Source organism: Papio anubis, chromosome 5 (genome assembly GCF_008728515.1).
Source record: "Papio anubis isolate 15944 chromosome 5, Panubis1.0, whole genome shotgun sequence".
Taxonomy (NCBI): domain Eukaryota; kingdom Metazoa; phylum Chordata; class Mammalia; order Primates; family Cercopithecidae; genus Papio; species Papio anubis.
This window is the reverse complement of record NC_044980.1, coordinates 37,626,703-37,642,178: the sequence shown is the minus strand read 5'-3', so window position 1 is coordinate 37,642,178 and position 15,476 is coordinate 37,626,703. Positions and strand designations below refer to the sequence as shown.

At 38.0% G+C, this 15,476-nt stretch overlaps 1 long non-coding RNA gene across 1 annotated transcript; it reads right to left on the bottom strand.

Moving 5' to 3' along the window:
* Window positions 1–563: 563 nt before the first annotated feature.
* LOC103885040 lies at window positions 564–15,151 on the bottom strand. Its single transcript, XR_647926.4, has 3 exons — window positions 14,499–15,151; window positions 5,331–5,447; window positions 564–838 (listed from the first exon to the last, which is right to left on the bottom strand). It is a non-coding gene; the product is annotated as an uncharacterized LOC103885040 (long non-coding RNA).
* Between the last annotated feature and the right edge of the window lie 325 nt (window positions 15,152–15,476).

Here is a 15,476-nt window from a genome sequence, read left to right as displayed (position 1 = left end):
TTTTATGGGATATTTGGGGGAGCTCTGCTTCAGGCTGCAGGTCACCTGGGCTTTCTTCAAGCTTCAGGTTGGGTTCTGATCTCCACATTGTCCATGATTGATGGTTATCCATGACATGTTCTTCCCATGACAGATCAAAGAAGCTTAGGAGAGAAGCCATGTCACACAGCACATTGAAAGCTTCTGCTCTTATATCTGCTCCTGTTGTGTTATCCAAAGTAAAATACCTGGCCAAGCTCAAAGTCAATGGAATAGGCAAGTATACTTGTCCTCCAGGGGAAAAAGGAAGGGAATTAATATTTTGTAAAAAGTTGACCAGATCAGCCGGGTGCGGTGGCTCATGCCTGTAATCCCAGCACTTTGGGAGGCCGAGGCGGGTAGATCACGAGGTCAGGAGATCGAGACCATCCTGGCCAACATGGTGAAACCCTGTCTCTACTAAAAATACAAAAATTAGCTGGGCATGGTGGTGCGTGCCTGTAATCCCAGCTACTCGGTAGGCTGAGGCAGGAGAATCGTTTGAAGCAGGGCGTCGGAGGTTGCAGTGAGCCAAGATCGTGCCATTGCACTCCAGCCTGGCGACAGAGCAAGACTCCGTTTCAAAAAAAAAAAAAAAGATGACCAGGTCTATTCCAACTTCCGATAGAAATCTCAAGCTGAGAATATTTTTCTTGGGCTCCAGATCCTGCCTGTGAGACATCATCTCTGTGTTCATGCTGCTTCTAAGGCTGTCGTCAGAGATGACTGTGACCTACCCACAGCAGGTGGGAGTGGATATTAATAACGGCCAATTCACAGAATAAAGCAGGAAGTCTCTTTCAGGAGATTGACTTGGCTCCTGCAGAGAAAAAACATAGGAGAGAGGCTGGGCACTCGTGTGTATGCAACTAAAAGTTCCTTTAAATATAGATGAAAATTTATCATTTAAAGCCTTTGATGATCTAGTCCCTTTCTAATTTTTCAGTTTTTATCTTGCAGTTTCTTCTTTTGAAAATTCTGTTTTATTCAAACTACAACAAACAAAAACAAACCTAAAATAAATGAAAGAAAGGTCTTGTTTGAATACCGACATTTCCCGGCATGGGAGGATACATTCAATCTCATTTACCATTTAAAAAGACATAAAATTGACACACAGCCTGAAATAACTTTTATTATATTACCAGGTTTCCAGTCATCCAAATTAAATGTGAAAGTACCATTCTGTTGAATTTTTCATCTGAAAACACGTTTGATTTTGAGCATTTTTTTTTCCAAAGTGTAGATGAATAAGGACTTTCAGAAGCCTCCCACCAACCTTGAACCCCGGCTTCAGCTGAAGTATATAATTGCTTCAGACAAAAACAGGAAACCTTTGACATAAGCTCTTTTTAAATAAAGTATTTTAAAAATTGATATGTTCCTTCTTACACAATACTTCTCCCAAATTGGTCTTACCACTTCAGCTGAGTTAGGAAAACATATGACTCAGAGGTAAGAGTGTGTGTGTGTGTGTGTGTGTGTGTGTGTGTGTGTGTGTGTATATATACTGCACCTAACATGTAACTGAGACTACCGGGAGAAGCCACATCTTAGAACTTTCTGTGAACAGAGGATAAAGATGGGTAGGTTGAAATCCCCTTAGTTTCTGCCCGAGTTTGATTTCTTTATTTTTTTTCAAGGGGTTTATTGTGCCACCCACCAGAGAGATGAATTTTATCTCTGAATTTTATCAGTCCTCTTCAAATGATGACAATCAATACCACCACAATTCCAACTTCTTATCTCAGGAGTCTAATTGTATTTTTCAAAAACTTTTTATTATGGAAAATTTCAAACATATGCAGAAGTAATGAAAAATACTATAAGGAACCTCGTGTGGTTATCACCCTGCTTAAAGAATTATTTAGTCCCAGCCAATCTTATGCCATCTAAATGCTGACCCACTTTCCTTCATTCCACTGGGTAATTTGAAAGCAAATCTGAAACATCTTGTCATTTCATCTGTAAATAGTTTAGTTTGCATCTCTGAAAGTTCATGATTACTTCACAAAATTCAATATCATTTTCAGGATGAATATTATATTGTAAATAAACATAGTGTATAAATTGCCGTTAAAGAGAAAATTCAGTTGTTTCTTGATTAGACACAATTCACAACTGAAATCACCATGATGAATCATCTTCAGTGAATGTCAGAACGTGTAAACCACAGAGGCATTAATTTATCAAACTTGGTACGGAACATATCACTTCAATAGCCAACTTTAATTGGAATATTTTCATTGTATTTATTTTAAATAAATTCAAAAAGAGTTTTCTACATTCTGCTTAGCTGCCAGTTTTTTTAATTCTTCCCATGATTGCTCTTGAGTGATTTTCTAGGGAATTAATTATCTTTGCAAAATCATATTTTTCCCCAATATCTATTAATAATCAAGGAGTTTGAACTTTAAACTTTACATGTTCCTTCAAATCAGCTTCTTTTTCCTACTTGTATTGTAACACACACTGTCACAGTTTGCCTACCCAGTTATCAAACTTTAAAAGGTATTAGCATTCTATCATCACCTCCTCACCAGGTTCCAGGTGCTTAAATTCCAAGACATTTAATATTGTTATCATCAGCATTTCCCAAGTGACTTATTGAAAATAAGGTGGTGGTGGCGGTGGTGGCGGTGGCCTGTGTGTACTGAGGGAAGTTTAGGGATGATAAAAACAACTCTCATTTTAGCTCTAAGCATTGCTGGCTTGCCTACGAGTTTAAAAAATTCATTATCACTACGAATTTTCACTGCCATATGATACTTCTTTCTTGTTTTCCTAAAAATTACTTGTCCTGTTTTTTTGTTTTTTTTTGTTTTGTTTTGTTTTGTTTGAGACAGAGTCTCACTCTATCGCCCAGACTAGAGTGCAGTGGCACAATTCTCAGCTCACTGCAACCTCCACCTCCTGGGCTCAAGCAATTTTCATGCCTCAGCTTCCCAAATAGCTGCGATTACAGGCATACACCACCACACTTGGCTAATTTGTGTGTGTGTGTGTGTGTGTGTATGTATTTTTAGTAGAGACAGGGTCTTGCCATGTTGACCAGGCTGGCCTGGAACTCCTGGACTCAAGTGTTCCGCCTGCCTCGACCTCCCAAAGTACTAGGGTTACAGTCATGAGCCACCTTGCCCAGCCATTAGTGGTAATTTATTAGTCAATTTTTTATATTATATTATTTTATTTATTTTTAATTGAGATATAACTGACAAACACTGTATGTATTTAAGATGTACAACGTGGTGTTTTGATACACATACATACTGTGAAATGATTCCCCAAATAAAGCTATGTAACCTATTTATCAATTCACATATCTGTTTTTTGCTGATCTACACTTTTGGCAAAATTCAAATATCCAATATATTATTATTCTATGGTTACGATGCAATACATTAGATTTCCAGAACTTGTGCATTTTCAGACTGTGAGGTTGTACCCTTTGATCAACATTTCCCCATTTTCCTCTGCCCCCTAGCAAACACCGTTCTGCTTTCTGTTTCTACGAGTTAGACTTTTTTAGATAACATTTATGAGTAAGATTATGAAGCGTTTGTCTTTCTGTGCCTGGGTTATTTCACTTAGCATAATGTCTTCCAATTTCATCCAAGTCGTTGCAAATGGCAGGCTCTCCTTTTTTAAAGTTGAATATTATTCCAGTGTGTGTGTGTGTGTATATATATACATGTATACTATACACACTTATGCATGTAAGTATGTATACATATGTATACATATATATCAATGTATGTACACATACATGTACACATGCACATACATATATATCAATGTATGTACACATACATGTATACATGCATATACATATATACGCAAGTGTGTATACATACACATGTACACATGTACATGCACACGTGTATACACATGTATATATGTGCACACATATGTATGCATATGTATACACACATGTATATACATATACACGTATGTATATATGCATGTGTATACATATGTACGTATACATACGTATATCTACACATATATCCGTATGCATGTACTCACATGCACATGTACATATGTATATGGATATATACATATATACACGTGTATACATATACATATACATGCATATATACATACGTATACACTTGTATGTATATACATGCATATAGGTGTATAGATGTATACATGTATATAACATATATATACATGCATGTGTACGTATATATAGTTTACATGTATGTATATGTGCATGTACACACATTCCTGTGTGTATATACACATAATATATACATATATGTGTATTCATATATACATATGTATACATATATACATATACATATATACACACATATACACACATACACATATTCACACACTTTCTTTAACTATTCTTCCATTGATGAACACAGTTGGTTTCATTATCTTGGCTATTGGGAATAATGCCTCAGTGAACATGGTGGTGAAGATATATCTGAGATACTGATTTCGTTTCATTTGGATATATACCCAGAAGTGGGATTGCTAAATCATTTAGTAGTTCTATTTTTAGTTTTTGGAGGAAACTCCATACTGTTTTCCATAATGGTTGTGCCAATTTACAATTGTATCGTTTTCTTCACATCCTTACCAGCACTTAATTATTTTTTGATTTTGTGATAATGGCCATCCTAATAGGTTTGAGGTCGTATCTCATTGTGGTTTTGATTTGCAGTTCCCTGATGACTAGTGATGTTGAGCACCTTTTCATATACCTGTTGGCAATCTGTATGTCTTCTTTGGAAAAATGTCTCTTTGGGTCCTTTACCCAACTTTTAATCACGTTATGAGTTGCATGAGTTCCTTATGTATTTTGGATATTAAGCCCCTATCAGATATATGGTTTCCTGTGCAGGAATTTTTTAGTTTGATGTAGTCCTACTTATTTATGTTTGACTTTGTTGTCTGTGCTTTTAGTGTCATACCCCTCAAAATTATTGGCAAACCCAATGTCAAAAACTTTTCTTCTCTCTTTTCTTCCAGGATTTTTACAGTGTTAGGACTTATGTTTAAGTCTTCAATCCACTGTGAGTTGATTTTTGTATATGGTGTGAAATAAGAGTCCAGTTTCATCCTATGACAAGTAAATATCCAGTTTTTCCAGCACCATTTACTGAAGAGACTGTCCCTTCCCCATTGTGTGTTGTTGGCAACTTTGTTGAAAATGAATTGACTAAATTCTTAGCTTGGCCTCTGGGCTCTCTTTTCTGTCCCATTGTTCTCTGTCTCTGTTTTTAGGGCAATACCATACTGTTTTGACAACCATAGCTTTGTAATAAAATTTGAAATCAGGTAGCATGATGCCTTACCATTCCACGTCATTTCCTTCTGCTCTGTCCAAACCATTTCGAATAATTTATTCCTTAAACTCCTTTCAGATTACCAATGTGTTTCCTAATAATTGGTTGTATGTGCATTAAATATCTCTAGAAGGAAACACAAAAAAACAAGTAATCATTTTCTATGAGCTAGGAAACTGGGTGAGGAAAAAGACTTTTCATTGTATACTTTTACAATTCTTATTTTTGAATAATGTGGATGCATTAGCTATATATGTGCATGCATACTATATACACAAATATACACAAATGTGTATGTAGATGTATATAAATAAATAAAATGCAGCAGTATCTAATATAACTATTTTTCTATATATTGATTCTAACATGAATACTTTTTTAAATTTAACTTTTATTTTACATTCAGGGGTACATGTGCAGGTTTGTTATATGAATAAACTTGTGTCATGGGGGTTTGTTGTACAGATTATTTCATCACCCAGGTGTTAAGCCTAGTACCCATTGGTTATTTTTCCTGATCCTCTCCTTCCTCCCACCTTCCATCCTCCCATAGGCCCCGGTGTGTGTTGTTCTCCTCTATGTGTCCATGTGTTCTCATCACTGAGCTCCCACCTATAAGTGAGAACATGTGGTTGTTTTGTTTTTTTTTTTTTGGGAGGGGGTGGAGAGGGGCAGTGAGACAGAGTCTCGCTGTGTCCCCGAGGCTGAAGTTCAGTGGCATGATCTCGGCTCACTGCATCCTCCGCCTCCTGAGCTCAGATGATCTTCCCACCTCAGCCTCCTGAGTAGCTGGGATTACAGGCATGTGCCACCATGCCTGTCTAATTTTTGTGTTTTTAGTAAAGATGGGGTTTTACCATGTTGGCCAAGCTGAGAACATGCAGTCTTTGGCTTTTGCACTGGTTTGCTAAGAATAACGGTCTCCAGCTCCATTCATGTTCCTACAGAGCACATGATATCATTCTTTTTTATGCCTGCACAGTATTCCATAACATGAAAACTTTTACTGTGGCACATCTTTAGACTTTTGTACTTTTTATAGGATTACTTCTGTATTTTAGGAGGAGATTTGGAATTCTTCATTAGTATCTACATAATATAATTTTTTTAGGAATAAAAATATTTAAAACTAGACATCTAAAATTAAATCATGAAGTAAAATTGAACTCAGCTTTAAAAAATAATTCAAAAATTAAGTTGGCTTTCAAAAGTAATTCCTCATATTACCTAAATTGATACTTAGCTATATTGTCTGAAGACATTTCTAAACCAAGGACCTCTGTAACCTGTGAATTAAAGTCTCTATTCCTGGCTTTTTTTTTTTTTCTTTTTTTAACTATGGAGACCTTAGGAGCTAGAGAGATACAATAAAAGGAAGAAGAGATTTTTTTTTTAATGACATCTGCTTAAAGGAGGAGAAGTCATTAGATCTACTATCTTCCTACATCAACCAAGTATAAAGGTAAAATAAACTATTTTTCAGATAAACAAGATCTCAAAAAATTTACCTACCATGCACCCTTTCTAAGGGAAGTACCAATGGATGTGCTCCACCAGAACAAGGAAGTACACCAAGAAAGAGCAAAACAAGAGATTCAATGCAAGAAAGATGTAAAGGAAGTCTCCAAATTAATGGGAAAGGAAATTCCAAGAAAACAGTAGGCAATCCTAGGTATCGATCGTTCAATTAACGTGGTCCAGAAGGTTCTATAAGAGACATCTTCCAAAAAGTAAAAGTGATAGTGTACTTAATTTGTTTGAATATATAAAGAGGAGATTTATAGGGGGAGTGTTTGGAAATTAGTGATAAATACATAGAAAACTAAGCAAATGGAAAAACAAGACAAACATTCACTTTAGGGAAAGACAACGTAAGGGGGAAAAGCAATCATATTCTATTATATTGCTGAGCTTTCTTTGTCATTTATGTATTGTCATAATAACATGTTTACTGGGTGCTGATTGTAAGTTTACTGGGAGGGTGGGTAGATGGGAAGTGTTTCTCTCTCTCTCTCTCTCGATCCCTGTGTGTGTGTATGTGTAAGAGAGCAATATCTTCAATTTCCATAGAGTTAAGTTGATGGTAATGCCTAAAACAGAAAAAAAGTAGCAATATAAACATTTTTTCCAGAGATACACAAATAATACATCAGAGGAGCTGAAACTAATTGCCTCTGGAAAACTGGTAATGAGAGGAAAAAGAAAGGCTGCTCTTTCTCATAAAATATATAGACTTGTTTGACTCTTGTCATAGGTTGATTCTCTGGAAAGTAAATTCTGAGATGGATCCAGGAGGTTTAGTGGGGAGCATTCTTGGGATCAAGGAAGAGACGGGAATGCAGAACAAGGGATTCTGTTCCTTACAGGTAAGCCCCTTTGGGGAGGTGGCAGGGTGGACGGTGGATCTAAGAGCAAATAGTATATTCATTACATGGAATGTGTTTGTGCTCATGTCATAGAAGTTGGAGAACAGAACTTTCAGCTCTCTTAACTTTGCTTTCTTAAAAAATGATATGTTATTGTCATATACATATCTTAATTCAATGGTTGTTCTACGCTCAAGATGCCTCCCATAGAAACCTCCCTTCCAAAAAAAAGGAGGTATGTGGTAATACAAAAAAGATCTGAGTATTCTTGCATGTCAGAGTTTGGGGAGCACTCTGTTAAATCCATTGTCACTCAGATTTATTTGTCCACAGACCCGTTTTCAAATCCCATGATGCTATCCTAAGGAATACACTAATAAACTCTTTTAATTGTTGTTGAGCTTTCTTCAAGAATGCAATCCCCAATGTTGTCATTTTTCTTAGAAGGAAACATAACTGTCTTTAGAAGGAAGATTCCAAGAACTGGTTGATTGTGGTGAAAACAGAGTCTGCCTATACATGCCTGGGTGAGCACTGAAAATGGAAACAAAACAAACAAAGCACACCTCAGGCAAAAGAGGAGAACCAGGGGAAAGAATAAAAATAGTGGTGAGGAGTGGAGGCTGTTTAGAACCAGGTTTGAAAAATGCAGTAAGCATCAAGGGGAATCCTAAGGGCCCAAATGGGAAGCCGTTTTGTTTGCTTGTTTTTAAATAAAAGTTTAGAGGAGGGGAAGGCTTTCTCCCCAGGATGCTGGATGGAGGAAAAGGATCTTATTAAGGAAGAGGTGGGTTGGATTCCAGGAAAGGCAGGCAACTACATTGAGCTTCAGGTGAATGAGATCATTTAGTTTCAACCTAAACTGGCTGTGTCTGGAGCAGCCAGACGTCAGGGAGCCTGAGATCTGCCAGCGACTCTGCAAAAACAGGAGCAAACCAGCCTAAGGGGAAAGGAATGAAAAGTGCAGAGCATGACTTAAGTGTCAGGGTCGATCAGTCAAGATCAGTGACTCTTGGTGTGTCTGTGATTGTGTCTGTGATTTTTCCACCTGTGTCTAATCTATTTGGTAAAACTTCCCCAGGCTGGGCTAGCTTTATCCTCTGAAACAGAGACGTAATAAATGTCTTCCCCATTGCAGAGGTCTGAGATAAAGAACAGTAAATTAAATTTATTAAGGAGGTAGGATATACCAATGATAAGATTGAAGATTAAGGAAATAGAAAACAGATGTACTATAGAAAGTATCAATATAGTCAAACTTTGATTCTTTGAAAATATGAAAAAAAAAATGACAAACTCCTGGCTACGGGGAGGTTTGGGAAAACAGAGTGGTCTTTTGATTCTAAGATGACCCTCCAGAGAATAAAAAAAATGTATGCACACCTTTATCTTTGGTCTTATAGGAGCAGGTGAAGGAAGTGAACTGGGTGAACATGAAATTACTTGTAATTGAGTAAGCCTGCGAAAATTTCACCAAGAGAGCTAATGGTGGATGTAAGGATCATCTTTACAGGTCCTAAGCATTTTTCTCTTCTGAAACTGAGTGTGTGTGTGTATGTGTGTGTGTGTGTGTGTGTGTGTGTGGGAGGGATTGACCTCAGATCACCTGAGGTCAAGAGTTCAAGACCATCCTGGCTAACACGGTGAAACACCGTCTCTACCAAAAATACAAAAAAATTATCTGGGCATGGTAACACACGCCTGTAGTCCCAGCTACTCAGGAGGCTGAGGCAGGATAATGGCGTGAACCCGGGAGGCGGAGCTTGCAGTGAGCCGAGATCGCGCCACTGCGCTCCAGCCTGGGTGACAGAGTGAGACTCCATCTCAAAAAAAAAAAAAATGTAAATAGATACTAAAAAACATTAAAATATAATGTAGGGTAACAAAATTATAGTGTTAAAAGCCAATAAGTTGTTGCCAGGGCTTAGGGCTGGGAGGAGGGTAGGACACTCAAGAGAAAGGAAATTGTTTCTTAGTGTTAATTGGATCAGTTCTCGATTCTGATTGTGATGGCAATTACAGGAATCTATACAGGCAATAAAATGTCAAAGAGCTACATACGCACTCTCAAAAATTGTACATGTAAAAACTAGTGATATCTGAATAAAGTCTGCCATTTAGTTCAATGTCAGTTTCCTGGTGTTGTGAATCGAACTGTTCTTATGTTAAGATTATATCATTGGGGGAAGCTGGATGAAGGGCTCATAGGAACTCATTGTGTTCAATGAACTTACTGAACTCAAATTTCTATTTGAAATTTCTATATGAGTATGAAATTATTTCAAAATAAAGAGCTTAAAACACTTGGTGGGGTGTTAAATAATAAGAATATGACAGACATTCATTACCAACCACCCACTTGAGGAGTGCATTACCATTACTTTAGAAAGCTTTAAAGCACTCTTTCCCAACCTCTCCCCTCTCCCTCTCCCATCAGAGACTACTACGAACTAGATTTTTGTATTCATTATCTCTTTGCTTTTCTCTATAGTTTTAAATTCATGTATTTATATCCTTCCAAATATATTGTTTAATTTTGTGTGTTTTGAATGCTATGTAAATGGAGTCATTCTGCATATATTCTTCTACTACTGGCTTTTTTACTCAACATTTCCTTTCTAAACCTCATCTGTGTAGCTTTCTTTTTTTTGTTTGGCTTTTTTTTTTTTTTGGAGATGGAGTCTCGCTCTGTTGCCCAGACTGCAGTGCAGCAGCACAATCTCAGCTCACTGCAACCTCTGCCTTCTGAGTTCAAGCAATTCTCCCTGCCTCAGCCTCCCAAGTAGCTGGGATTACAGGGTGCCCACCAGCATGCCTGGCTAATTTTTGTGTTTTTAGTAGAGACGGGGTTTCACCATCTTGGTCAGGCTGCTCTTGAACTCCTGACCTCAGGTGATCTGCCTGCCTTGGCATCCCAAAGTGCTGGGATTACAGGCATGGGCCACCACATCCAGCCATCTGTAGCTTTTTGATTTCTTCATTTATGTATTCATTGTGAATACAGCTAGTTTATTCCTTTGTTTATCAACATTTGGTCTGCTTTCAGTTTTTTTTTGTTTTGTTTTGTTTTTCAATTACAAACAGTGCTGATATAAACATCCTTTTACATGCCTCCTGGTAAATAGTGCAAGAATTCCTCTAGGGAATATACCTAGGGGTGAAATTTCTGGGTCAGAGAGTTCAGCTACCTTTTGTATTTACTAAATGATGCTGACTTATTTTCCAAAGTGGTGTAACCACTGCTGCACATTCTCATTCGCATCAGGTATTGTCAGGATTCTTACTTCTTATGTGTGTGGTAAGTGTAAAATGGCATGTGATCATTGCGGTTCTAATTTTTTCCCCAATTTCTAGTAAGATTGAGCATTTTCCATGTATTTTTTGCCATTTCTTTCTCTTCTGTGAAACACATATGTAACATTTCTGCTCATTCATCAGTTGTATTGTTCATTTTTTTCTTACAGGTTTATAGAGTTCCTTGTATATTCTGGAACTTAATTCTTTATGTTATAAATACCTTCTCCCAGTTTCTGACACTTATTTTTTACTTTCATTACAGTGTCTTTTATTTTTATTTTTTATTTTTTGAGACAGGCTCTCACTCTTGCCCAGGCTGGAGTGTAGTGACACAATTATGGCTCACTGCAACCTTGACCTACCAGGCTCAAGTGATCCTCACACCTCAGCCTCCCAAGCAGCTGGGACTATAGGTGTGTACTACCATGCCCAGCTAATTTTTAATTTTTTGTAGAGACAGCATCCTACTGTTTCCCAGGTTGGTCATTACAGTGTATTTTTGGGAATGTAAACTCTTAATTTTAATGTGGTTGATCTCATTTTAAGAATCATTCTATTTATAATATATATATTTAGAAAGTCTTTATAAACTAGGAAGCTATAAAATTATCAATGTGTATTAATTTTTGATAAATTTTATAATTTTGCTTTTCAAATTTAAGTCTTTAATACACCAGAAATTGGCTTTTTGTGTGATATGAGGTCCAGTTTTATTTTTTTAACACATGAGTAATATGTTTTCCCCATAACCACATATTGAAATAATTAATATTTCCTCCAAGTGTCTGCAATGCCAGCTCTAAGGAAAAAAAAATTTCTATGCATGTGTGTTATGTTTCTGGATTCTATATTCTGTTGCCCTGGTCCATCTATATGTTTTTTCCCAATACCACACTATCTTCATTGCTATAGCCCTAGAACAATTGTAATATCTGGAGGACAAGATCTCCTGTAGGGTTCTTCTTTTTGAGTGTCATATATTTTCTTGGTCCTTGGCTCTTTCATATTCATTTTGGGATTAGTTGCCAGGGTTCCCAAGAAGCTCATGGAAATTTTTATTAGGATTATATTAAATATATAAAGTCATGTGTCTTCAAGGTTATGTGCTTATATACCTGATAACATTTTGCAGCTAAATAGATCATATGTAGAGCATTATAATTCATTAGATCATTGTGGCATATCAGAGGCAGGGGGTTGATTTGGTACGGAGTTGCATGAAGCTGGTGCTTCTTTCCCAGCTCCAGTGCATCAGAATTTAATAACAATATGGAAGGAGAGTTTATGCTCAAATTGCCATGAACAGAGTTTTCACCTACAAAGGGTTGTACCCCAAATCAGAAGATCTCAGGAATTGCTATTACTATTACACAAGTACAATGAATTGCTATTGCAATTTCAGTGAAGTTTGTATTTCTGGTGTGCTTAGTACAAAACATTGCAACTAGACCTGAAAGCAAATACAATAGAATATAGCAGTCAAAAAAAGTCTTTTGTCTTCAGTACGTCTATCCATGTCTTCCTATCCATAAAGAATTTGTAATAATTTTTCAGAACAAAGACTCTTGATCCAATTCAGATGAGAATGTGTGATTATACAAATATGGGTGCAGGATGAACATAAAAAATAGGAAGAATGTAGACTACTCTGCTCTTAGATCAAATTAATATTCCTTTTTTTGCAGTTTAATTAGGCCTAAATAAAAAGCCACGTGAAGTCTGGAGATACTGGACATAGGAGATTTGTCAAGCCATTTTTCCCACCACCAGTGCCTGAGCACGACCTCATTTATCTTGGTCAATGAAGCTCAAGGAAGCATTGCACTTTGGCTCCGGCTTTAAGTTTTGTATGTTGATATGTATCCCATGTCTTCTAACAATAAAGTGCTATTTCACTGGCATTAATCACTGTCAAAGGCTTTCCGGTAAATTCTTTAGGCACTCGCCTTGTGGGAAAAGGTATCAGTTTGCCACGTCATAAGAAATGGGCTGTTCATAGTGTTGTGTTGTAACTTGATTCTTGTGAGGCATTGGTTGAACACAGTAACAGACCAGAGTCAATGATGATACACAGTGTCTAGCCCTTAAAAGATGGTTCCAAAAATTAATCCTTGTTTTTGTTTGCCTATAGTGTCAATTCAATTGACTAATAATAGGTGACTCTTGGTCACATTAATATGATTAAGAAAAGGCACCACTTTTCAACTAGTCTAGGTGTTTAGTCTAGGTGTTTCATATAAAATTACATAACAGTTTTTTGCTGCTCGGGGTTATAGGGTAGCCAGGCAGGATCCTTGCACTTAAGAAATTTAAAATGTAATACATGAAAAAGCAAGTGAACAAAAATAACCTTGATTATCAATCGGTCAACTGCATTAATTCAGCATCCATTTGAGATAGAGCAGTGGTCTTCAAACTTTTTTGAATGCTTTTCTCCTAAAAGAATTTTTAAAAGCTGGATACCTGCTCCTGCTTCTGCTGCCAATGTGGGGGTATCAAAAAGAAACTGCCATTGAGGGTTGCTACACAGGCACAATACGTACGCTACGCTAATTAACGAAGACCGTTTCAGGTAGGATCAAAAAACATGACTGGTTTATTAGGATGCGAGAAAACTCGGGTTTGTTCCTTTAAATTCTAGTAAGATTAAATACTAGTTAACATTTAAGTGCCTGCATGTGCCAGGTCTTATTGTAAGCACATTATATGGTTTATGTCATTTAAACTTCACAAAAACCCTATGAATTATCCTCATTTCATAGAGAACTAAGGTTATTGAAGTTTAAGTAATAGGGAAGCAAGCATCAACCCCAGGCGTTTGTCTCCAGAACGCATATTGACAACCATTGTATTCCCCTAACCCTTTAAAAGGCAAAGACTGTCTCTTCTCAGTGCGGTTATCAAAACGCTTTTTGCCTGGAACCTAGAGGCATTCTTGTGTCTCTGTTTCCACAAAGATTTGTGTGTTTCAGATGGGAAGGGCTGCTCCAGTGTTCTGGATGTGGTCTCCAAGGATGTTTTGGGTGTGCTGCATTTTCTTTTCTTTCTTTTCTTTCCCTTCCTCCCTTCCTCCCTTCCTTTTGAGACAGAGTCTCACTCTGTCGCCCAGGCTGGAGTGCACTGGCACAATCTCGGCTCACTGCAACCTCTGCCTCCTGGGTTCAAGCGATTCTCCTGCCTCGGCCTCCTGAGTAGCTGGGATTACAGGTGCCCGCTACCACGCCCAGCTAATTTTTATATTTTTTTTCATAGCGATGGGGTTGCACCATGTTGGCCAGGTTGGTCTCGAACTCCTGACCTCAGGTGATCCGCCCGCCCTGGCCTCCTAAAGTGCTGGGATTACAGGTATGAGGCACCGGGTCGGGCTGCGTGTGCTGCATTTTCAGCACGTACACCAAGTGTCTCCTCATGGGGCTGACGTGTGGGAGCAGGGAAGCCACCGTTCACTTTCCAGAACCCAAAGGGGCAAAGTGACATCATAAAATTGTCAGAATGTCCCTTGACACAACCGTACCTGTTTGTCTGTAGCATCGTGTCCTTGGTGAGCCCCTCTTCCCTTCTGGACATGAAGACATCGCCCAGAAGTAACTCTGACTTGGAGAAGAAAAGAAACAGAAGAAAAGAAAACCAGGGAACCATAGCTCTTTCACCAGTTTAAAAAAATCTTTAACTTAAGATAGAATCAAGTTCTTTTTGAAGCAAAAACTGCATAGTCACAGCTGTTACTAGAAGAAAAAAAACAAAACAAAAAAAAACAAGTTTAGAGAATCAAGCACTTGTCCTTGTAGATTTTGATTACTATTGCCTTTGGGTCAGATTCTCTCATTAGAGTCAAATAAATGTTTTCCATCATGACCAAAAAATGTTTTATACAAATTCCATTTCCCAGAACTCTGTGAATGAAATGGAAACCCCCTTTTCTGGGTGTGGAAAAAAACCAAACCAAAACAAACCTCACAACCTCCCAGCTCCATCTTTCTTAAGTACCCCCTGGTTTTGCTAGGTGGCGCCATAGGCTAATGCATGGGTCTTCCTTGACTTCCCCGGCGGCCTCCTCCTGTGAGGCAGGAAGAAAGGCTTCTGCGGTTCCCTTGGAGTTTAGGATCAGACCAGCCCACAGGAGGTGAGATCCGTTTGCCAAGACTCGCCTCTGTCATGTTAGGAGATGCCCCCTCCCCTTTCCTGATTGATCACAGCTGGTAGTGAGGGGATTCTTGGCCACGTGCTTTAGCCGTTCTTGAGGGAAATTCTGGGGAATCTTAAACTTGATCCTAAATATTGCGTTTCTCTCTAAGTCTCCTAAAAATTGTTCATGTATTTGGGGAGGGAGGCTCACGCTCATATTGAAGAGTGAAAGAAAGGGACAATAATTCAAAGGTTTGCACCAACTCCATCCCCATCCCCCGCACAAGGTTAATGTGTGGGGAAATCCCAATCCCTGTGCTTCCTGAGAGCCCCGATGTTTCCCAGCCTTGGCAGGGGCCAGGACAAC